This window comes from Nicotiana tomentosiformis, chromosome 1 (assembly GCF_000390325.3).
Source record: "Nicotiana tomentosiformis chromosome 1, ASM39032v3, whole genome shotgun sequence".
NCBI lineage: Eukaryota > Viridiplantae > Streptophyta > Magnoliopsida > Solanales > Solanaceae > Nicotiana > Nicotiana tomentosiformis.
In genome coordinates, this window is record NC_090812.1 from 48,673,619 (window position 1) to 48,698,202 (window position 24,584).

Here is a 24,584-nt window from a genome sequence, read left to right on the forward strand (position 1 = left end):
AACACAATGTGCATCACACCAATGTCATAGGCGTAATGATGAAATATTATAGGCAACTCTATAATGTAATAACTATAATTATTACGTCATAAAATTCCATATTTATTACGTAATACAAAGCAATATGCATCATATAATATGTGAAAATAAAAATTACAGCAAAAAAATGAAATATTTCCTGAAAATCCAGCAAACATTACTGGCTTACAAATGAACTGTAATGACCTGACCGGTCATTTTACTTTCTATAACCCCATTCCCCTAAATAAGACTTCATGTATGTGCTTTTATTAATTTATGACTTGTGGGGATAGTTAGTTCCTTAAGGTTGGCTAAAAAGGCCAAGTTTGACTTCGGTCAACATTTTGAGTAAACGACCTCGAAATCGGGATTTGACGGTTCTAATAGGTTCGTATGATGATTTCAGATTTGGACGTATGTTCGGATCGAGTTTTGGATGACCCGAGAGCGTGTTGGCGCCTAATAGTGAAAGTTGGTTCTTTGAAGGCTTTAGAAGTTCTTTAAATTTGGTTTGGAGCGGGTTTTGGTGATATCGAGGTTCTAATGGAATTCCGAGATCGGGAATAATTCCGTAATGCCATTTAAGACTTGCACACAAAATTTGGTATCATTCAGAGTAGTCTAAGTATGATTCGGCGCATTCGGAGCAATTTGGAAAACTTGAAGTTCATATTTTGATTCAATTTGGTTTCGAGGTGCGATTCTTAGTTACGTTGCTGATTTTTGCATTTTGAGAGTTCGAGCAGGTCCGTATCATGTTTTCAGACTTGTTGGTGCCTTTGGATGGGGTCCTGAGTGGCTCAGGTGAGTTTCGGATCCCTCGGAGCAAAGTTAGAAAAATCAGAAAATCCCAGTTCTGGTTTCCTTCTTCGCGAACACGGAAGGCCTCTCGCGTTCGCATAGAAGGAATTGGGGCTGGGGGATTTTTGTGCTATGCATTTATGATAGCTAGTACGCATTCGCGAAGGTGTGGGACAGGTGACCTTCGCATTCGCGTGAGGCGACTCGCGTTCGCATAGAGGAGTCTGGGCTGGGCTTGGGCCGCTGATTGTTCTTCGCGTTCGCGGAGCAGCCCTCGCGTTCGCGAAGGGTAGGCCAAGCCAGCCTCTGCATTCGTGATTCCTTGGATGCGTTCGCAATATGTTGTCTTCAGGGGCCAGAGCTGTTTGCCTTCGCGAACGCGAGGCCCCTTCCGCGTTCGCGAAGAAGGAGGCAGCTGGGCAGTGAAGTTTTAAAACGGGACTTAGGCGTTTTTTGGGTCATTTATTACACTCTTGGGCGATTTGAGAGCTTTTAAGGAGGGGATTTCGACCTAGCTTTGTAAAGTAAGTAATTCCTACCTAATGTGAGTTTAATACATAGATTAGGGGTAGATTTTAACATGAAAATTTATAGAAATCATGGGTTTAGATGAAAAACCTAGGTTTTGATAAAAATGAGATTTTTCCACGAAAATAACTTAGTAAAAATCATATATTTATATTCGTAAGGGTATGGGTAACGACTTTCTTTGAAAATTTCCGGAATCTGGGCACGTGGGCCGCGGGGTAAATTTTAGAGATCTTGCATTTAGAGTTGGGTAATCACTTTAATAGTTGGGATATGAACTTTTGAGCATAAATTGATTAATTTATATAACATTTGACTAGTTTCGAGTTGTTTGGCACCGAATTTGGAGGTTTGACCACGACCTTGGACCGAAAAGTAGGCTTTGAGATATGGTAAGTCTCTTTTCTAACCTTGTAAGAGGGAATTTACCCCATAGGTAAATTAAAACTAATATGTGCTCCTACATATGGGGGCTACGTACGTACGAGGTGACGAAAGTCCATACGTAGCTACTAATTATGCTATTGTGCGGGTAGTCTAGGACCCATACCATGCTATACTTGAAATGTTTGCACTCCTACTTGTTGATTTAATTGCTTAAGTCATATTGGAAGTCGATAAAAGAATTGTAAGAGGTTAAATTCACTTGCTTAAAGTTGCGAATGGAACACTTGACTATAAATGAGAATTTGTGTGTTATTTGAAATGTTTTTATTTGTGGAGTGGTCCGAATGCCTCGGTAGCAAATAGATGCATCTATGGTTCGTGTTGTTTGACCCTCGGCAGTGCACAATTTAAATATTATGTTGGATTGGGCCGTACGACCTCGGCATAATATGCGCATGAAAATCTTTGAAACTATTCATGATTTATATTGCTTAAAATGCCTTGAGATACGAGCTGTTAAATAATGAAACTAAACTCGGGATTTAATATTTGCGAAAGAAGAATTTACTATTTTTTGATATTTGAGCTTTCAGTATTGTTCATGAAATTCATGCTTGGTATAAAATTTGATATATCATTGTTGGCCCATAGTAAGTGCCAAAGTCGACCCCTCGTCACTAATTCTTCGATGTTAGACTGGATACTTACTGGGTACATGTTGTTTATGTACTCATGCTATACTTCTGCACTTGACTGTGCAGGATCTGAGGCAGGTACATCTGGTTACCAGTTCGGTATGCATATTTGATCCCCACTACGAGACTATACGGTGAGTTGCCCTTCCGAGCCGTCCTGCAACAGCTGGAGTCTTTCTTTTGTTTATTTGTTCTGTCTATTTTATTTCAGGCAGTAAATTAGAATTCTTCTGTATATTCTACTAGTAGCCCATATACTTGTGACACCGGATCTTGGCACACACACTAGTAGACTTATGATTTTTGGGTTGTATTTCTATTGTTATAATTTCATTTAGCTGCTTTCATTTTGCTCACTTTAAATTCCGTTATTTGTTAAATTTTTTAAGTTTAAGGAAAGTTAGCTATTTGAAAAACTTATAAAAAAAATGAAAATCATTAGATTGTCCACTGTCGGCTTGCCTAGCAAAGGTTCTGGGCGTCATCACGGCCTAAACCAGAATTGGGTCGTGACATGAACATACATCATCAAATCCAGCATTATTAAAAAAATTATGAGAAATAATAAATCCAGCTTATTGTACTGGACTAGAATGAACAAAAGCCATGAAATCCAGCATATAACGGAAGTGAATATGAAAAGAATAAAGGAAGTTTTGAACGTCCAGTGTAGTATATTGGAAAAAAGGAATTAGTTCGTACATCTAGTATAATATGCGGGAAAGGGTGCAATTATGTCATAGCAATGTAATAATTACCGAAATACACACCCCGGTGCAAAATAATTGCTTTAGTAAGTATGTTTGTTACGTTTTGTGGTTAAAAATGCAGAAATAAATTTTCAAAACTTCATCATTCACATTGTAAGTCTAAAAACAAATATGAAAAGACATAAAGTAACACTTATTCAAGAAAAATACAAATGGTTGATTATATATAATAAGAAGACTGCACCCCAATCGTTAAAAAAGCAAAACACTTTCATGTAATAGCTGTAATGATTACGTAAAAAAAAAAAAAGCCATATTTATTACGTCATACAAAGCAATGTGCATTATGTAATAGGTAAAAATCCAGCAAAAAATACTGTCTTACAAAAGGACAGACATTATCAAATCCAGTGTAATCTACAGCGACAAAAATATTTTAAACAAAAGAAAATAAAAAAGAATGACAAAATTATCAGAAATAATAAATCTAACTTATTAAAATATAAACTCTAGTATATGTCGCTTGAGAAATCCCGCAAAAAATACTGGATTAGAATTGAACAAACATTATCAAATAGTAATAACATTTTAATAAATTACAAGTTATTATAAATAAAAAATAATTGCTCTATTTTATAATATACATGGCCTAAAAACATTTTAATAAAAATCAATTAAAAAATATTGAAAAAAAGTATAAGAAATAAGAACTCCAGCTAGTTATACTGCAATACAAGGAACCAATTTTATGATCTCCAGCATATTATACATAAAAATATAAAAATAGAAACACAAACACATGCTAAAAATATAGACTCGAGTATATTAATCTGGATTTCAATCAAAAAAATCTTTTAAATTACAGAAAAAAACAAAAAACTATTTCTTGCTCTTTACGTCGCACCTTTGTGAAACGCAAGGTTTGTCTAATATTCCAGTGGCCTCATCTTTACTAACCAGATATTCCACCTGCTTCTTCTTACCATAATTGTATAATAATGTTCCATATCTGGTTCGAAGACGTGTAGAATCAAAGATGTTATTGTCAAGAGGAATCTTCTTGCCTTCAATGAATACTCCGCAAATGCACAACAATATATACCACAATCACTACATACAAAACACATATTAAGAAAAAATAAGATAACATTAAAAGAGTAAAAACAGAAGAATATGATATAAAAAAACATAACAACTTATGCTTTTTCCTGTTGAGGCAAGTCATCCACTGATAAAAGAGGAAATGGTTCAGATAGATCCTCTTTTCCCAAGTAATGAGATCTATTCCTTGCAATGTCAGTTCTTTGCTCAAAAAAAGGAGTAGTGTTCAGCAACAATGGTATCATTTGTCACGACCCAATTTTTCCTATAGGTCGTGATGGCGCCCAACGTTACTGCTAGGCAAGCCAATAGTGAACTAACCATGTAATTGTTTCTTTTAGCAATTTAGAAATAGCTGATTTTTACTTTTTGAATAGATAAGCAGTGAAAAATTTCATAAAACGAGTATTAGACAATTTTTAAGGGCAATTGAGGTGAAATAACTAATCAAAATCAACAAGTGTCTACTAGCCAAATTTTCAAGACCTGGTGTCACAAGTGTATGAGCTACTAGTAGAATATACAAAAAGTACTACACTACTGTTTAAAATGAAGTAGACAGGAAGTAAATGCAGAAGAAAGACTTCGGGTGCTGCAAAACGGGTTCGGAAGGCAGCTCACCGCAAAGTCTCAAAGTATCAGAAGTGTGCGCCGGGATGATAACCAGATGCTCCTGCCTCAAATCCTGCACGGTTAGTGCAGAAGTGTAGTATGAGTACATAAACAATGTGTACCCAGTAAGTATCAAGCCTAACCTCGAAGAAGTAGTGACAAGGGATCGACTTCGACACTTACTATGGACTAACAATAAAATACTGAAATTCTAAATAAGCATGGGATATGTAAATGAAACTGAGAACTCAATAACAAGAAATAAATAAAATAATTCCTTTACTGATAGTAAATCCCAAATCAATTTCCATCATCTAACAATTTAATCTCTCAAGCCAATAAAACGATATCAAGTATAATTGGGCTCCAAGTATTATTTCACACGAATTATGCCGAGGTCGTACGATACGATCCAAAATACAAATATATATATATACTGTGCACTGCCGAGGGTCAAACGGCACGAACCATAGATGCATCTATCTACTGCCGAGGCATTCGGCCTGCTCCACAAGAAGAGTAGATACTGTATAGCTTTGGCTTAAACGTTGTTACAGAATTAGATTCACAATATAAGGCCATTTTGCATTTAACAGTCAAGTAATTCGCTAAAAATTCAAGTAAGGAAAATCCGGTCTTTTACAATTCCTTCAACAAGTTCTAATTACAATTTAAACACTTTAATTAACAAATAGGGTGCAAACATTTCAAATAATTCATGATGTGGGATCCTAAACTACCCAGACATAAGCATATATAGCAGGTACGCACGGACTCTCGTCACCATGTGCGTACATAGCCCCCACAATTAGAAGCAGTTATCAGTTTAAATCACCTATGGGGTAATTTTCCTCTTACAAGGCTAGATAAGAGACTTACCTCGTCTCAAAGTGGTAAGTCTCAAAGCTCACTTTCAACCACAAACCTGCTCTAAAGCCTCAATTCGATGCCGAACAAATCCGAAATTAGTCAAATGTTATATAAATTAATCAATACATGTTCTAAAATTCATGACTTAACTATTTAAGTAATTACCCAACCTAAAGTGGAAGATTCCTAAAATTTATCCCCAGGCCCAAGTGACCGAATTCCGAAAATCTTCGAAGAAAATCGTTACCCATAACCTTACAAACTCAAATATATAATTTTCACCCAATTCCATAAAAAATTTCTTGGTTGAATTCCATTTTTATCAAAACCTAGATTTTTCATCTTAACCCACAATTTTCACAAATTTACATGTTAAAATCTATCCATAAACCATGTGTTTAACTCACATTATATAGAAATTACTTACCTCAAAGTGCTAGGTTGAAATCCCCCTCCTTAAAGCTCCAAAATCGCCTAAGAGTGTGAAAAATGAGAGGAAATGGTCTAAGTCCCTTTTTTAAAACGAGACACTGCCCAGTTGTACCCCCTTCTTCGCGAACAAGGAAGAAGCCTCACGTTCGCGAAGGCAAAGCTCCACACGACAAGAAATTCCTTCATTGCAAACGCGAGGGAAGTCTCGCGATCGCGAAGACTTGGCTTGCTTGGGCATTGCGAACGCAATTGCACCTTCGCGATCGTGAAGGGTAATGGGGACTAAACCTCCCTAGCCCCTTTTCCTTTACGCGAACACGAGAAGGGCTTCGCGAACACGTAGGCCTGGGGTCACAAAGCTTCACGAACTTGAATGTCTGATCGCGAATGCGAAGAGAAAATCGCTCACTGCCCAAATCCTTCATCGCGAACACGAGAGTCCTTTCGCATTCGCGAAGAAGGAAACCAGAACTGGAAAATCTAGTTTTTTCATCTTAGCTCCGGGTGGTCGGAAACACACCCGAGCCTCTCGGGACCCTGTCCAAATAAACCAACAAGTCCATAAGCATAATACGGACCTGGTCGAACTCTCGAAATACGTTAAGTAACAAACAACCTAAGAATCGCACTCCAAAACTAAATTAAATCAAATTATGAACTTCAAGTTTCCAATTCGCTCTGAACGCGCCAAATCATACTTAGACTACTCGAAATGACACCAGATTTTGCGTTCAAGTTTTAACTCACCATACGGAACTGTTCCCAGGCTCATATTCCCAAATGGACCTCGATAATTCCAAAACCTACTTCAAACCAAATTTAAAGAACTTTAAACCTTCAAGTAGTCAACTTTCACTATTAAGCGCTGAAACGCTCCCGGGTCGTCCAAAATCCAATTCGAACATATGCCCAAGTCTGAAATCATCATACAAACCTATTGAAACCGTCAAATCCGGGTTCCGAGGTCATTTACCTAAAACGTTGACCAAAGTCATACTTAGCCCTTTTTGCTAACCTTAAGGAACCAAGTGTTCCGATTTCAACTCGAACCCTTCCAAATACAGAACTAACCATCACCGCAAGTCATAAAATAGTAAAAGCACATATGGGGAGTCCTATTTAGGGGAACGGGGTTCTAGAAGGCAAAACAACCGATTGGGTCATTACATTCTCCACCTCTTAAACAAATGTTCGTCCTCGAACGGGTCTAGAATCATACCTAGAGTGCTGAATAAGTGTAGATATCTGCTCCGCATGTCCTCCTCAGCCTCCCAAGTTTCCTCCTCGATTGGTTGGCCCCTCCACTGAACTTTTACCACAGAAATCCCCTTGGACCTCAACTGGCGAACATGTCTGTCAACAATGGCAACTGGCTCCTCCTCATAACCCAGATTCTCATCTAACTGAACCGTGTTTTAGTCTAACACATGTGACATACCAATATGATACCTCTGGAGCATAAATACGTGAAAAAACGGATGAACTCCTGATAGAGTGGGACGCAAAGCAAGCTCATAAGCAACCTCCCTAACTCGTCTCAACACTTCAAATGGACCTATAAACCTTGGGTTCAACTTGCCCTTCTTCCCGAACCTCATGATTGCCTTCATTGGCGAGACCTTCAAGAAAACTTTATCGCCCACCATAAATGATAAATCACGTGCCTTCTAGTCAGTGTAACTCTTCTGTCTGGACAGTGCTGTGCGAAGTCGCTCCTGAATCAACTTTACCTTTTCCAAGGCATCCTTCACCAAATCAGTACCATACAACTTAGCCTCGCCGGGCTCAAACCATCCAATGGGGGAACGACATTGCCGACCATATAAAGCCTCAAATGGAGCCATCTCGATGCTAGACTGATAATTGTTGTTGTATGCAAACTCGGCCAAAGGCAAGAATTGGTACCACTGCCCTCCGAAGTCAATCACACATGCTCTGAGAATATCCTCTAAGATCTGAACTATCCGCTCCTACTTCCCATCGGTCTGCGGATGAAAAGCTATGCTGAGCTCTACCCGGGTCCCCAACTCACTCTGTACTGCTCCCCAAAAATGCGAAGTAAACTGAGGGCCTCTGTCTGATATGACGGAGACAGGCATACCATGCAACCGAACTATGTCCTGAAAATAAATCTGGGCCAACTTCTCTGAAGTATACATAGTCACAATCGGAATGAAATGTGCTGACTTGGTCAACATGTCGACTATGACCCAAACTGCATCAAACTTCCGCAAAGTCCGCGGCAACCCAACTACTAAGTCCATGGTATTTCGCTCCCATTTACACTATGGTATAGTCATATGCTGAAGTAGGCCGCCTGGCCTCTGGTGCTCATACTTAACCTGCGGCGATTTAGACACTTAGCTACCTACTCAACTATGTCCTTCTTCATCTACCGCCACCAATAATGCTTCCTCAGGTCGTGATATATCTTCATAGCACCTGGATGAATAGAATAGCGAGAACTGTGTGCTTCCTCTAGAATCTTTTCCCTCAGCCCATCAACATTAGGAACACATAGACGACCCTGGATTCAAAGAACACCATCTTCACCGATAGTAACCTCCTTGGCACCACCTCGTAGTACTGTCTCCCTGAGAACTAACAAGTTCAGATCATCAAACTGACGAGCCTTGATTTGCCCGGATAATGAAGACTAATCGACGATGCATGTAAGAACTCGGCTGGACTCTGAAATACCCAACCTCACAAGGCTATTAGCCAAGAACCGAATGTCCAAAGCTAATGGCCTCTCCTCTACTGAAATGAATGCCTAGATACCCATACTCGTTGCCTTTTAGCTCAAGGCATCCATAACCACATTCGCCTTGCCCGGATGGTAAAGGATGGTAATATCATAATCCTTCAGTAACTCAAGCCACCTGCATTTCCTCAAGTTGAGATCCCTCTGTTTGAACAAATGCTGCAAGTTGCGATGATCGGTGTAAACCTCACAGGACACCCCACAAAGATAATGCCTCTATATCTTAAGAGCCTGAACAATCGCGGCCAACTCTAAATCATGTACATGATAATTCTTCTCATGGGGCTTCAGCTGACGTAAAGCATATGCAATAAATCGCCCCTCCTGCAATAATGCACAACCTAGGCCAACGTGTGAAGTGTCGCAATACACAGTATACATCCCTGCACCAAAAGGTAACACTAGAACTAGTGCCGTAGTCAAAGCTGTCTTGAGCTTCTGAAAGCTCACCTCACAATCATCAGACCATCGGAATGGAGCACCATTCTGGGTCAATCTAGTCAAATGTGTTGCAATAGATGAGAAGCCCTCCACAAACCGGCTGTAATAGCCTGCTAACCCCAAGAAACTCCTAATCTCAGTCGTCGTAGTAGGACGAGGCCAACTCTGAATTGCCTCGATCTTCTTGGGATCCACCTTAATACCCTCGCCTGATATAACATGCCCCAAGAATGCCACAGAATCCAACCAAAACTCACACTTAGAGAACTTAGCATATAGCTTCTGTTCTCGCAAGGTCCGAAGCACATCTCTCAATTGCTGCTCATGCTCCTCCATGATGTGCGAGTAGATCAAAATTAATCAATGAAGATAATGACAAACGAGTCAATATATGGCCTGAACACCCTATTCATCAAATCCATAAACGTCGCTGGGGCATTAGTCAAGCCGAAGGACATCACTAGAAACTCATAATGGCCATATCTAGTTTGAAAGCCATCTTTGGGATGTCTGTATCCCAAATATTCAACTGATGGTATCCCGATCTCAAGTCGATCTTAGAGAACACCCTGGAACCCTGTAACTACTCAAACAAATCATCAATACGCGACAACGAGTACTTATTCTTAATGGTAACCTTATTCAACTGGCGGTAATCAATGCACATCCGCATAGTCTCGTCCTTTTTCTTCACGAACAACACCGGTGCACCCCAAGGTGATACACTCCGTCTGACAAAACCCTTTGCTAGCAACTCCTCGAGTTGTTCCTTCAACTCCATCAACTCTTTCGGAGCCATGCGTACGGTGGGATAGATATAAGCTGGGTACCTGTAGCCAAATCAATACAGAAATCGATATCACGATCTAGTGGCATGCTTGGAAGATTAGAAGGAAACACTTCGGAGAACTCCCGAACTACGGGCACTGAATCAATCGCCGGAGTGTAACAACCCGACCGGTCATTTTGAGTATTTACGCTCCTTTCAACTATTTGAAATCTTAAATAGCTTCATATGATGTATTATGACGTGTGTGAATTGGCGGTTTTGATTTTCATGTGTTTCGGGATTAGTTCGGAAAAATAAATTTCATGTTGGAAGCTTAGATGAGAAAGGTTGACCGGAGTTTGACTTTTGAGCAAATGACTCTAGAATGTAGATTTGATGGTTCCAATAGCTCCATATGTTGATTTCGGACTTAGGAGTGCGTCTAGATATTTATTTGAAAGTTCGTAGTTAAATTAGGCTTGAAATGGCGAAAATAGGAAACTGAAAGTTGGAAGTTTGATCGGTGGGTTGACTTTTTGATATCGAGATCGGAATCTGATTCCGAAAATTAGAACAACTTTTTATGTCATTTATGACTTGTACGCAAAATTTGAGTTCATTCCGGGTTTATTTGCTATGTTTCGGCAGGGGTTATTGTAACGACCCAACCGGTCATTTTGACTGTTAGAACCCCCTTCCCCTAAATAATGCTCCCCGTATGTGATTTTACTAATTTATGACTTACGGGGATAGTTGGTTCGGGATTTGGAAGTGTTCGGGTTGAAATCGGAGTACTTGGTTCCTTAGTTGGCTTTAAAAAGGCCAAGTTTAACTTTGGTCAACATTTTTAGAAAACGATCTCAGAATTGGGATTTGGCAGTTCCAATAGGTTTGTATGATGATTTTGGACTTGGGCGTATGTTCGAATTGTGTTTTGGACAACCCGGGAGCGTTTCGGCGCCTAATAGTGAAAATCAACTATTTGAATGTTTAATGTTCTTTAAATTTGGTTTGTAGAAGGTTTTGGAGAAAATGAGGTCTGTTTGGAATTCCGAGCTTGAGAATAGATCCGTATGGTGATTTAAGACTTGCACACAAACTTTGGTGTCATTCCGAGTAGTATAAGTATATTTTGGCGCGTTCGGAGTAAGTTTGAAGAATTTGAAATTTCTAAGTTGAATCAATTTGGTTTGAGGTATGATTCTTAGTTTTGATGTTGTTTTACATGTTCCGAGGGTTCGAGCGAGTCGGTTTTATGATTTCAAACTTGTTGGTATGTTCGGGCGGGGCCCCAGGGGCCTCGGGGGTTAACCGGACGAGGCTCAGATCAATTTTGGAAGTTGGAGCAGCAGCTGAAGCTCCCAGCTTCTGCTGCAACCGCACCTGCGCTTGGGCAGCCGCAGGTGCGAGCTCGCAGAAGCGACATTTTAGATGCGCCTGCGAGCGTACAGCTGCGATGCATGAGGGCGCAGAAGCAGCAAGGGCCGCAGGTGCGGAGGAATTGGCATAGAAGCGGACGCGCAGGAGCGGTCCTTGTGCCACAGATGCGGAGCTTGGCCTGGTGAGGAAACTCGCGCCTGCGAGGCATTTTCCGTAGGTGCGGCTACCCCTCCGCAGGTGCGAAAATGTTGTTGGACAGAATGTTAAAAAGGGCAAGCTCAGTCATTTTAGCCCGTAATTCCTCCATTTTTGGGCGATTTTGAAGCTTTTTGAGAGGGGATTTCAACTAGCAACTTAATTGTACAAACTTTGAGTTAAATACATAAATTATGGGTAGATTATAACCTGTAAATTATGAAAATCAAGGGTTTAGGGGGAAAACCTAGATTTGTATGAAAATGAGATTTTAAACACGAAAATGGTTATGGAATTGGATGGAAATTGTATATTTTAGTTCTTGAGATTATGGGTAACGATATCCTCCAAAAAATTTCGGAATCCGGGCACATGGGCCCGGGGTGAATTTTAGGAAATTTACCATTTTGGATAGGGTAATTTATTTAATAGTCTAATTTTGAATTATTGAACATGTATTAATTATTTTATATAACTTTTGGATACTTTCAGATTTTTCGGCACCGAATTGAGATTTTACACGACATTGTGATCGGGAAGTGGGCTTTGAGACAAGGTAAGTCTCTTGTCTAACCTTGTAAGAAGGAATTTACCCCATAGGTGATGTAAAGTAATAATTGTTGCTAATTGTGGGGGCTACGTACGCACGAGGTGACGAGAGTCCGTGCGTAGCTACTAATATTGCTATGTCCGGGTAGTCTAGGACTCAAATCATGAATTTCTTGTGATAATTATATCTTTTATTTAATTAAAGTATTAGAATTATATTGTAATTTGTTAGAGGAAATAGTAAAAGATCGAAACTTCATATACTTGAGTTTTTGTGTAAATTATTTAATTGTTAATAGAAATTGAACATCCTATATGTTAATCTTATAATATCTTCTCATTCTGGAGGTTCATAAGAAAATGACCTCCTTTCTTGTGGAGCGGGCCTAATGCCTCGGCAGTATATATGCATCTATAGATCATGCCGCACGTTCCTTGGCAGTGTACACAATACTCTAGATCGGGCTGAACGACCTCGGCAGACATCGTGCCTAATAATAATAATTACACGATACCTTGATATTTTATTGCAGCTTGTAAAGCTAAGTGATAAATTAAAAATTATTGGAATTTGAGAATTTATTTGATTCTGTTCGTTAAGGAAATTATTGTTGTTCATATAAATTATGTTTAATTAAATTTTTTTATTTTTAAAATTTATTGACCCATAGTGAGTGTCAAAGTCGACCTCTCATCACTACTTCTTCGAGATTAGGCTTGATACTTACTGGGTACACGTTGTTTACGTACTCATACTACACTTGCTGCACATTTTTGTGTAGGTACACGTATGTTTAGTGATCTTTTGGGCGTAGAGGCGCAGCTATTGCGGGGACTTACGGTGAGCTGCATTCCCTATTACGAATCCGCAACATACAAAGTCTCCATCAGTGTTATTTATATACTTCTATCTAATTTGTATTCCAGACAGATGTTGCATTTATCATATTTTCTAGTTGATGCTCATGTACTTGTGACACCAGGTCTTGGCACACACTATAGATTTTTGGATTTAATTATTTTCTTGGTTCTTAATTTACCAAGACTTTCATATTTTTATTAAATTCTTGCAAGTAAGAAGAGTTTAATTACTTGGTTAATTTTTAAAGAATTGAATGTGTTTAAATCACTAGTTGGCTTGCCTAGCTGTGATGTTGGGCGCCATCACGACCTATAGGTGAAATTGGGTCGTGACAGTTATGAAAGTTGAAAAGTTCAAAGTTCATCAAGTTCGAATTGAGGTGCGATTCGTCGTTTCGATGTTATTATATGTGATTTGAGGCATCGAGTAAGTCCGTAATATGTTTTGAGACTTGTTGGTATGTTCGGACGGGGTCCCGAGGGGCTCGAGTGAGTTTCAGGGTGGTTTCAGACCATTTATAGTTGCTGGTTTTTGTCTACAGGGGTGTAGAGTGCGTTAGCGTGGATCTGGCCGCGATAGCAAAGAGAAAAATAGGAAAAACGGAGCTGTGCTATGCGATCGTGGAAGCCATCACGCGATCGCATAGAGTAAAATCTCTGCTGCACTGACCCGACTTTGGAAGCTTATATCTTGCAATCTATAAGGAATTTGGAGATGATCCAAAACATTGTGACCATTATAATATAGGCTGCCTGGAAGAGTTAGAAAAGGTTGTTGGAAAATATGTTCATCGCGATCGTGGGAGAATGGCCGCGATTGCATAGAGTAAACTTTTGCTGAAAAATTTTTGTGCTTCGCGATCGTGAGGCTTTGTCCGCGATTGCATAGAGGAAATGACTGGGCAGACAGTTTAAGTTCTGAAAATTGGACTTCGTCCCATTTTTCATCTTTCGGATTTTGGAGCTCGGATTGGGCGATTTTGAGAGGAATTTCACCACACAACTTGGGGTAAGTGTTCTTGACTCTCTTGTGATTATATTTCATGAATTAATCTTCATTTTCGACATTAGACTATTGATTGTTCTAGAGAAATCAGAGGAAATTTTTATAATTTCATAAAAAGAATTTTCGAGTTTTGAATACCGATTCAAAGTCGGATTTGAGTGAAATTAGTATGGTTGAACTCGTAATTGAATGGGTTGTCAAATTTTTTGAGTTTCATCGGATTCCGAGATGTGGGCCCCACTGTCGATTTTTCGAGCGAAGTAAGGAATTTTTATTAATTGCTAAATTGTAAGTATTGGAGTATATTTTGATTAATTTGCACGTTGTTTGACTAGTTTTGAATCGTTTGGCTTGGAATTGAGGAGATATGAAGGCGTTCAGAGGTTGATACGCACGAAATGGAATTTTCGGAGTATTGTTTAGCTTGCTCGGCATTGGATTCGTCTTGTTCGAGGTAAGTAACATCTCTAATCTTGGAGCTGAGGGTATGAACCTAGATTATACGTGTTATGTGTTTGGTGTTGAGGTGACGCACATGCTAAGTGACGGGCGTGTGGGAGTGCACCATGTGAACTATGACTCCGTTATTCCTGTGGTACTGTGTAGTTACCTGAACTTATTTGTAATCATGAAATCTCTATGTACTAGAGTTATCGAGTTATGATCCATGTAAGAAACCATGTCTAGGCTACATGTTTATTCTATTGGGACCCATTGAGGTCGTTACTGTTGTTGAGTTATTTGCTTACATTGCAATTTCATACTCAGTCATGTTCATTCATTTCATATCATATTTCAGTCTCTGTTGCTACATATTGACACACCATATCATCATTTTTGGGCTAGTTTCCTGACATTGTGAGCCCGAGAGACTGGAGAGATTGATGACTGAGTGAGGCCGAGGGCCTGATTGTGAGGATATTGATACTATGGCATGTGAGTTGTCCGTGCAGATCCAAATATATATATACTATAGCACGTGAGTTGTCTACGCAGCACGTGAGTTGTCCGTGCGGTTTATAGAGCTTGGGCTGAAGTAGCCCCTCCGGAGTCTACACACACCCCTAGTGAGCGCGGTTGATTTATATTGAGGGATGGATCTTCCCTGGACATGGATCTTGTCTGAAGCATTTATACCTGGGGATGGATCTTCCCCACGGGCTGGATTGGCCCTACTTAGTACTAAGTGATTGATGGTCAGTTGATGTATATATATTCTGGGATAGATCTTCACTGGGCCGGATTTTCCATATACAGTACTGAGTAATATGAGTGGAAAGTGTGAGACAGTGAGATGGAGTACTCTGAGAGTGTGAGTACATGAGTTCATCTCTGAGATACATTGCATTGACATGCACAAATGACATACACGCATAAAGATATATTTTTCTCATGCTGTACGGTATCACGTCATTCATGACTTCTCACACATATAGACATATGGGCATAGTGATGCATTTTACGCTGGCTATCTGGAAAGCAAATGTGACATCTTATTTATTCTCGGAAGTAGTTTTGGGAAAATTACTATTTTCAAACTTACTCATATTTTTAGCAACTTCGGTAAACGACTTGGGTTTTCACTGATACAGTTGAAAGGCAGAACTATTTTCAGAAATCATGATTAAGCTGAGCATTTTATCTCTGAGTTACTTCTTTTAATACTTGCTTTACGTTGTTATGGACTGTTGTTGGCTATTGGTGTTGGACCCGACATTTGTTCCAGCACGTCACTACTTTCAACCTAAGGTTAGGTTTGTTACTTATTGAGTACATGGGTCGGTTGTACTCATACTACACTTCTACACCTTGTGAGCACGTGTTGGTTGCTGATGTTGCTGTGATCGACAGTAGCTAGAATTAAAGACGTACTTGCGTTCCAGTTGTAGCTGCCTCTTGTTCATGGTGGCATTAGATTTATAAAAATCTGTTTATGTACATTTCGAACAGATGATGTATTTATTTCATACCAGCTTTGTAAATTCTAATCTTAGAAGCTCATGATTTGTACTACCAGTTCTTGGGAAAATGTATCAGTTTCAGATATTTTCTTTTAATTAATTGCCTTATTAATTTTATTTGAATTGGTTAGTTGTTAATTGGCTTACCTAGCGGGTTGGGTTAGGTGCCATCACGACTAGTTGGATTTTGGGTCGTGACAAGGTTGTATCAGAGCTCTAGGGTCATAGGTTCTACAAGTCATGAGCGAGTGTCTAGTAGAGTCTTGCGGATCGGTATGATGACATCCATACTTATCTTCGAGAGGCTACAAGGCATTTAGGATAATTCCCCTTCTTTCTTTCCTTATCATGCAGAATTTATTTAGCTTGAAACATAACTCTATGAATTCCTTCCACGCATTCGTGTGCACATGTGAGCACTCGGTATCAGCTGTGTATCACCGGCTTATGATTCCATGAATGAGGTTTGAGATGTGTATTATGTGTTTTGATAATGGGCCAGTCTAGAGGATGTGAGGCCAGGTTTCAACCGCAGCTTAAGCTCGGTAGTTTCGGTGGTGAGAACTTGTGCGTTTGGACTTATGCGACTGGTAGTGTCCCTATGAGTGGATATTTGTGGCTCGATGAGTGATCAAATGGCTATATGATGAGGATGATGTGATTGCGGGATGTGTTAAGATGGTTTGAATATGACGAGAAGTGTTAATGGGCTATTGGGTACTTGGCGTCTGTGTTGATTTGACGTATAGTCTCGAGTATGAATGTGTTGAAGGATCTTTCATGTTGTTAAATTGTGGAACGAAGTAGATTTCTCATGTCTTGTTAATGAGTTTGGATTCAGAAAGATTAAGTGATCGCGTAGTAATTGTGGTTGCGAAAGGGTATAACAAAATGCTAATTTGAGGCTAAGTAGATAGGTTATCTCCTGCAAAGTAATCTACGTAGGTGTGTTCATTATAATGTTGAATGGAGAGTTTCTTTTCTACCAGCGGGGCGTATGTGTTGAGATTTGAATTTGAATCTGGTTGAGAAATTTGACTTGACTGTCAAGAGAATGAATGCGAGCTTAGCGGATGATTGAGGTATTCTATGGTTGGTGTTGCATGAGCTTGAGAAGAATTCTCGTTGAACTGACTGCGGTATTATGGCAGTAATAAAGTATGGGTATTGTGAGTTATCGCGTGTTTTGTTCTATGGCTTTGAGCCAAGTGGGGAGCCTACTATTGACAATTCAATTTCATGGTTATATGTTAAATTTTAGTTTGGGTCTGAGGCATACTTGTGGTTTAGTTTTGACTTGCAGAGGTTAAGATCGAGGATGACTCGATTAAGGAAATTCCTGGATATGGGTTACATTGCACTTTATGAAAATATGAAAATCATAGAATGATTAAGTTGTTATTTTGAAGGATGTAGTGCGCACGAAATATGAATTTGATTAGTGGTGTTAAGGCAGGGTTACTTCTTTAGGTGTTGTTGTGCTAATGGGGCATGTGTCTTTCGGTCCGTTTAGGCGGTGTAATTTAGATTTGAGCAAAGTGGGTGACTCTCGAGAAGGTTCTAATAGGTTCGAGATTTATATATAGCAATTGAGTTTTTTTTCGGATTTGTGTATGGATAAAATCTGAGATTTGCATGTGATGGTGCCTGGACTTACGATAATTCTGCATGAATATGGATTCTACATTCCAGTATAATATGGATTCACATAAGGTATTTTCAGAGTGGGCGTTTCGGTTGTGGTGCTTATGGGGGTGCTTAAGAAGAGTACAGTGGCTTATGGGCCTTAGGGCGGTGTCATTTTATGTTAGGACGTCTTGTAGTGAGCTTTGGGTAAGGATTGTAGTGTTCTGACAAGGAGAAGTGTCAACTTGAGGGTAATTCAAAAGAAACTCGGAGAAAAGAAGAAAAACTGAGTAGTAGGCTAGACCAGTATGGTAATTGTATGGTCGGTTCTTTTGGGTAATTATGATGTGGTGCGGCTCTACAGATGTTTTGGTGGCAATAGTCTTGGGTTTGGTGACCTGTGTGGCTTGGCCGAGTTAGAGAAATTTAGTTCTGATAGCTTGGTTATGTGCAAATGGATTTCAAAGTCTTCTTAGTGGTTTCTACCATGGTTTGAGCCGGATATTCTCTATCGATGTAGGGAACATGTTTTATATTGTGATTTCCTCCTGGAAAGAAGCAAGAGAAAGGTATCTAACTAACCGGGTATGTAATTTGCTGGTGATTGAGAGTTTATAATGAGATTCTCGTGCTTTTCACATGATAGATATGGTGTGTTGTGCGGGATTTAGATTTATATGTACAAGGTGGCAGTTCAGTCTTGAAAGGAAGATCACGAATTTTGGACAGATTTGTCAATTTCAGATATTTAGATGAATGTTATAACTGCTCGGTAATCCCTGAGAAGGGTGCGCATTTCGGAAGGGCATTTTGTTTTGAATTATGGATGTTCATCGGTATTGCGGTACTCACATGGTTGATAGACTACTGATATTCCAATTATTTCTATGTGGCACAGAAGAATTATGGAAGTATTCCTCGTGGGATGATTGTACATGAAAGATGTGTTAGTCATTCGAGTGCTGGAGTTGGGATCGGTTACGGTGATTCAAGTGTTATAGGAATTTGGAGACTGGGAGTTCTTAGAAGCATATTGTTTCAGGGTTACGGCCTGTTTGAGGTGAGCATTTTATTTAAACTCAGTGGAGGTAGTAGTTGCATTAATTATTTGTGAGAGCTACGTGCTATGAGTGCGCACATATGTGAGGTTTGAGCCCATGTGCTGGCATCGGGGCAAGTATTCATACTTGGAAGAATTCTTAGGCTATGATATGCCTAGAGTTGACTGTTAAGCATAAAGTTATAACGTTTCTCGTATTCATACCTTTTTTTAGAACTATCTGGGCTATACTTGAGGTTATAAAGAGGCCAATTCCCTGAGTAAACTTGGTAGTTACTATTTCTGCATATAACTTGCCGATTTAAGTTATGATAGCACACTTTGCACATGCCTACACTATGGCGTGTTATTTATACCAGTCCAGGAGCATGAGAATCTTATTTCATTATCATATACATATGTACTTGTTTAATTGCTCCCGTATGATATGCCTCACCATGCCATGCAGTTGATGTTAACGATGAGCTCATAGGATTGCGGTTGTGGTGGCGTTTGTTGAACTTGCGAAATGGTTCTCTTCTTTCACACTTTTTTTATTTTTGGGTACACAGATTGCGCACTTATGGCTTGAGTTATATTGATGTGGCATGTCTGTGGGATAGTTGTGTTTAATAATATAAGGTCACTGGACCTAGAATGGGTACTATCAGGTTTGATTACGATTTATTCGGGAGGATAATATTGAAAGTCGGCTTAGAAAGTGATTATGGTTCTAGTTGGGGCGAGAGAGCTCCATGACTTATTGATCTATAAGGGGTGATGATATTTCCACGTGTTTCTTTCATTATCAGCAGTACACGAAGGTTTTGGAACAAAGTTTTGGATGATATGGGGTTTAATACAAGTACCAGATTGATTTTGACTAGTTACCGAGATCGGAAATGGTGCTGCGAGTATGCGAGTTGTATGATATATCATGTGGTTACATCTTGAGTTATGGCTATGGCTTGATACAGTTTGTTCGGACTTATACAGTGTGTAGATATGAGATCCGGGTCTTGAAAAGAAATTTTGAATGTTGGAAATTAAATTCCAAGGTTTATGGGCTAAGGTTGAAGTAATGACTTTCAGTGATGTTGTGTTGTTAGGCCTATATAGAATAGGGTGGCGTGGTATCACCCCCGGGAATGTGCGTGGTAGGGTGGAATAGAGATTTGAAGGTTTAGGAACAACTCTTGGCATGTTCGAGGACGAACGTATGTTTAAGTGGGGGAGAATGTAACGACCCGACTGGTCGTTTCAAGTATTTACGCTCCTTTCAACTATTTGAAGTCTTAAATAGCTTCATATGATGTATTATGACGTGTGTGAATTGGCGGTTTTGATTTTCAGGTGTTTCGGGATTAGTTCGGAAGAATGAATTTCATGTTGGAAGCTTAGATGAGAAGGTTGACCGGAGTTTGACTTTTGAGCTAATGACTCCGGAATATAGTTTTGATGGTTCCAATAGCTCCGTATGGTGATTTCGGACTTAGGAGTGTGTCTGGATATTTATTTGAAAGTCCGTAGTTAAATTAGGCTTGAAATGGCAAAAATAGGAAACTGAAATTTGGAAGTTTGACCGGGGGGTTGACTGTTTGATATCGGGGTCGGAATCCGATTCCGGAAATTGGAGCAGCTTCGTTATGTCATTTATGACTTGTACGCAAAATTTGAGTTCATTCCGGGATGATTTGCTATGTTTCAGCACGAGTTATGGAAGTTGAAAAGTTCAAAGTTCATCAAGTTCGAATTTAGGTGTGATTCGTCATTTCGATGTTGTAATATGTGATTTGAGGCCTCGAGTAGGTCCGTAATATATTTTGAGACTTGTTGGTATGTTCAGACGGGGTCCTGAGGGGCTCGGGTGAGCTTCAGGGTGGTTTCAGACCATTTCTAGTTGTTGGTTTTTGGCTACAGGGGTGTACAGTGCGTTAGCGTGGATCTGGCCGCGATAGCAAAGAGAAAAATAAGAAAAACGGAGTTGTGCTGTGCGATCGCGGAAGCCATCACGCGATCGCATAGAGTAAAATCTCTGCTGCACTAACCCAAATTTGGAAGCTTATATCTTGCAATTTATAAGGAATTTGGAGAAGATTCAAAAATGAAAGTTGAAACCCTTGATGTCTAATTTTCAGAAAATCAAACCATTTGTCACAAAATGTTATTACTATTATACTAGAGGCTATCCAGAAGAGTTGGAAAAGGCTGTTGGAAAATATGTTCATAGCGATTGCGGGGGAATGGCCGCGATCGCATAGAGTAAAATTTTGCTGGAAAATTTTTGTACTTCGCGATCGCAAGACTTTGTCCGCGATCGCATAGAGGAAATGATTAGGCAGAGAGTTTAAGTTCTATCCCATTTTTCATCTTTCGGATTTTGGAGCTCGGATTGTGCGATTTTGAGAGGAATTTCACCACACAACTTGGGGTAAGTGTTCTTGACTCCCTTCTGATTCATAAATTAATCTTCGTTTTCTGTGTTAGACTATTGACTTTTCAAGAGAAATTAGAGGAAATTTCTATAATTTTATAAAACGAATTTTTGAGTTTTGAATACCGATTCGGAGTGGGATTTGAGTGAAATTAGTATGGTTGAACTCGTAATTGAATGGGTTATCATATTTTGTGAGTTTCATCGGATTTCGAGATGTGGGCCCCACTATCGATTTTTCGAGCGGAGTTAGGAATTTTTATAAATTGTTAAATTGTAAGCATTGGAGTATATTTTGATTAATTTGCACATTGTTTGACTAGTTTTGAATCGTTTGGCTTGGAATTGAGGAGATATGAAGGCGTTCAGAGGTTGATATGCACGAAATGGAATTTTTCGAGGATTGTTTAGCTTGCTCGGCATTGGATTCATCTTGTTCGAGGTAAGTAACATCTCTAATCTTGGAGCTGAGGGTATGAACCCAGATTATACATGTTATGTGTTTGGTGTTGAGGTGACGCGCATGCTAGGTGACGGACGTGCACCGTGTGAACTGTGACTCCGTTGTTCCTGTGGTACTGTGTAGTTACTTGAACTTATCTGTAATCATGAAATCTCTACGTACTAGAGTTATCGAGTTGTGATTCATGTTAGAAATCATATCTTGGCTACATGCTTATTCTGTTGGGACCCATTGAGGTCGTTAATGCTGTTGAGTTATTTGCTTACATTGCAATTTCATACTCAGTCATGTTCATTCATTTCATATCATATCTCAGTCTCTGTTGCTACATATTGACACACTATATCATCAATTTTGGGCTAGTTTCCAGACATTGTGTGCCCGAGAGACTGGAGAGATTAATGACTGAGTGAGGCCGAGGGCCTGATTGTGAGGATATTGATACTATGGCACGTGAGTTATCCGTGCAGCACGTGAGTTGTCCGTGTAGATATAGATATTGATATTATAGCACATGAGTTGTTTATGCAGCACGTGAGTTGTCCGTGCGGTTTATAGAGCTTGGGCTGAAGGAGCCTCTCCGGAGTCTGCACACACCCCTAGTGAGCGCAGTTGATTTATATTGAGGGATGGATCTTCCCTGGACATGGATCTTGTCCGAAGCATTTATACCTGGGGATGGAGCTTTCCTACGTGCTGAATTGGCCCTACTCAGTACTGAGTGATTGATGGTCAGTTGATATATATATATATATATTCTGAGATGGATCTTCCCTGGGCCGGATTGACCATATACTGTACTGAGTGATATGAGTGAAAAGTGTGAGACAGTGAGATTGAGCACTCTGAGAGTATGAGTTCATCTCTGCGATACATTGCATTGACATGCACACATGGCATACATGCATAGAGATGTATTTTTCTCATGCTGTACGGTATCACATCATTCACGACTTCTCACACATATAGACATATGGGCATAGTGATGCATTTTACACTGGCTATCTCGAAATAAATTGTGACATCTTATTTATTCTCGGAAGTAGTTTTGGGAAAATTACTGTTTTCAAACTTACTCATATTTTTGGCAACTTCGGTAAACGATTTGAGTTTTCACTGATACTGTTGAAAGGCAGAACTATTTTCAGAAATCATGATTAAGTTGAGCATTTTATCTCTGAGTAACTTCTTTTAATACTTGCTTTACGCTGTTATGGACTGTTGTTGGCTATTGGTGTTGGACCCGACCTTTGTTCCAGCTCGTCACTGATATGTGGGGATTTTGACTACTTATTAGCACCTTTTAGCTTTCGTTTTAGTCCAAAAGTATTTAATTGTGTTCCCAAAAACTGATGACATATGCTTAATTACTGGAATATTGGAAAATGAGCCTCCAAGATAAAATCCAACTCAAGAAGGAGTGATCTGAATTCAAGGACAAAAACAGACACAGAAGCTTAAAGTGCGGACCGCAGAACATCATCTACGGCCACAGATTGTGCAGAAGAACTTATCAGAGATCTGTGAGAAGTGCGGCTGCAGAAGCTAGTCAAGAGCAAACGTTCAGAGAACTTACATATCAAGTTCAACGGAAGTGCGGACCGCACAATTATTGTGCAGCCGCAGAAGATCAGCTACGCGGCCGCAGTTGCATTTGTGCGGTCCGCAAAAGAGCCATGTGCTGCCGCCCTCAGAAATGCGCGGACCGCAGAAAGAGAGAGATGCGGCCACGATTTAGAATTGTGCGGCCGCAAGATTCCAATCATGTTAGGTTGAAGCAAAGTGCGGACCGCACATGGAATTGTGCGGCCGTAGAACCTCCGAAAGGGCATTTTTGTCCGAAAATTCCAGCTCTGTATAAATAGAAGAGTTTCACTTTTTTAGGTCAAGTTTTTTACATCAGCAGCTATAGTAACCATTTTTCTTTACTCTCTTTAGTAGTTTTTGCCATCTTGAGCTTTTTAAACATAGATTTCTTTATTTTAATTATCAATATGGGTCTAATTATCATTTCTTCTTCTATTTCTTCCGTCTTAAACATGAGTAGCTAGATTTTCACTAGGGTTGTGACTCAACCCTAGAGTGTAAATTTAATGGGTATTTGATTTATTACTTGTTTATAGTTGGGTGTTTATTATAGATTTCTTTATTTTAATTGTTTGTGCTTTTAGTTGTAGAATTAATGGTTGCAAACATTAGTGCATGCCTATTTGACTTGGTCTCTACTTGAGAAAGAGAGACTTAGTCTAGGAAAGTTTGGCTAACAAGAAATTGGGGTGAATCAAGAGATTGATAGTCCCAATTAAAGGGTTGAATCTAGAGATAGTAAAATCCGACTTAATCTTCTTATCTACCGTTTTGTTCAACACCCATTTGGACTTGAGAAAGCCAATCTGGGTAAAGTCACTCTCTGACCGGGAGGTATTGAGGGGGTACTCAAGTGTTGATAGCTATACTACACCACGACCAATAAAGCAAGTTTTAAAGTTTACACCCAGTTAGGCAAACACCTAGGTGAATGTCATAGCCCTAGGCCTTTTACAGTATTTGAAAAACAACAACAAACACAATTTCTTAGTTTCATTACTTAATCTTGCAATCTTAACTTGGAATAGACATAGAACAAGCATCAATTTGTGACAGTGTAATTTGAGATAGTTCATGCTCAAACACTATAATTTATATTCCTAAATCCCACGTATAGCTCCCTGTGGAATTCGACCCCGACTCCTTGTTGGGTATTACTATTGCAATTAACCATTTTATAACTTGAATTGAGGTGTGAACTTGGACGAGATCAGTCACTACTTTCAACCTAAGGTTAGGTTTGTTACTTATTGAGTACATGGGGTCGGTTGTACTCATACTATACTTTTACACCTTGCGTGCAGATGTTGGTTGCTGATGTTGATGTGATCGACAGGAGATGGAATTGAAGA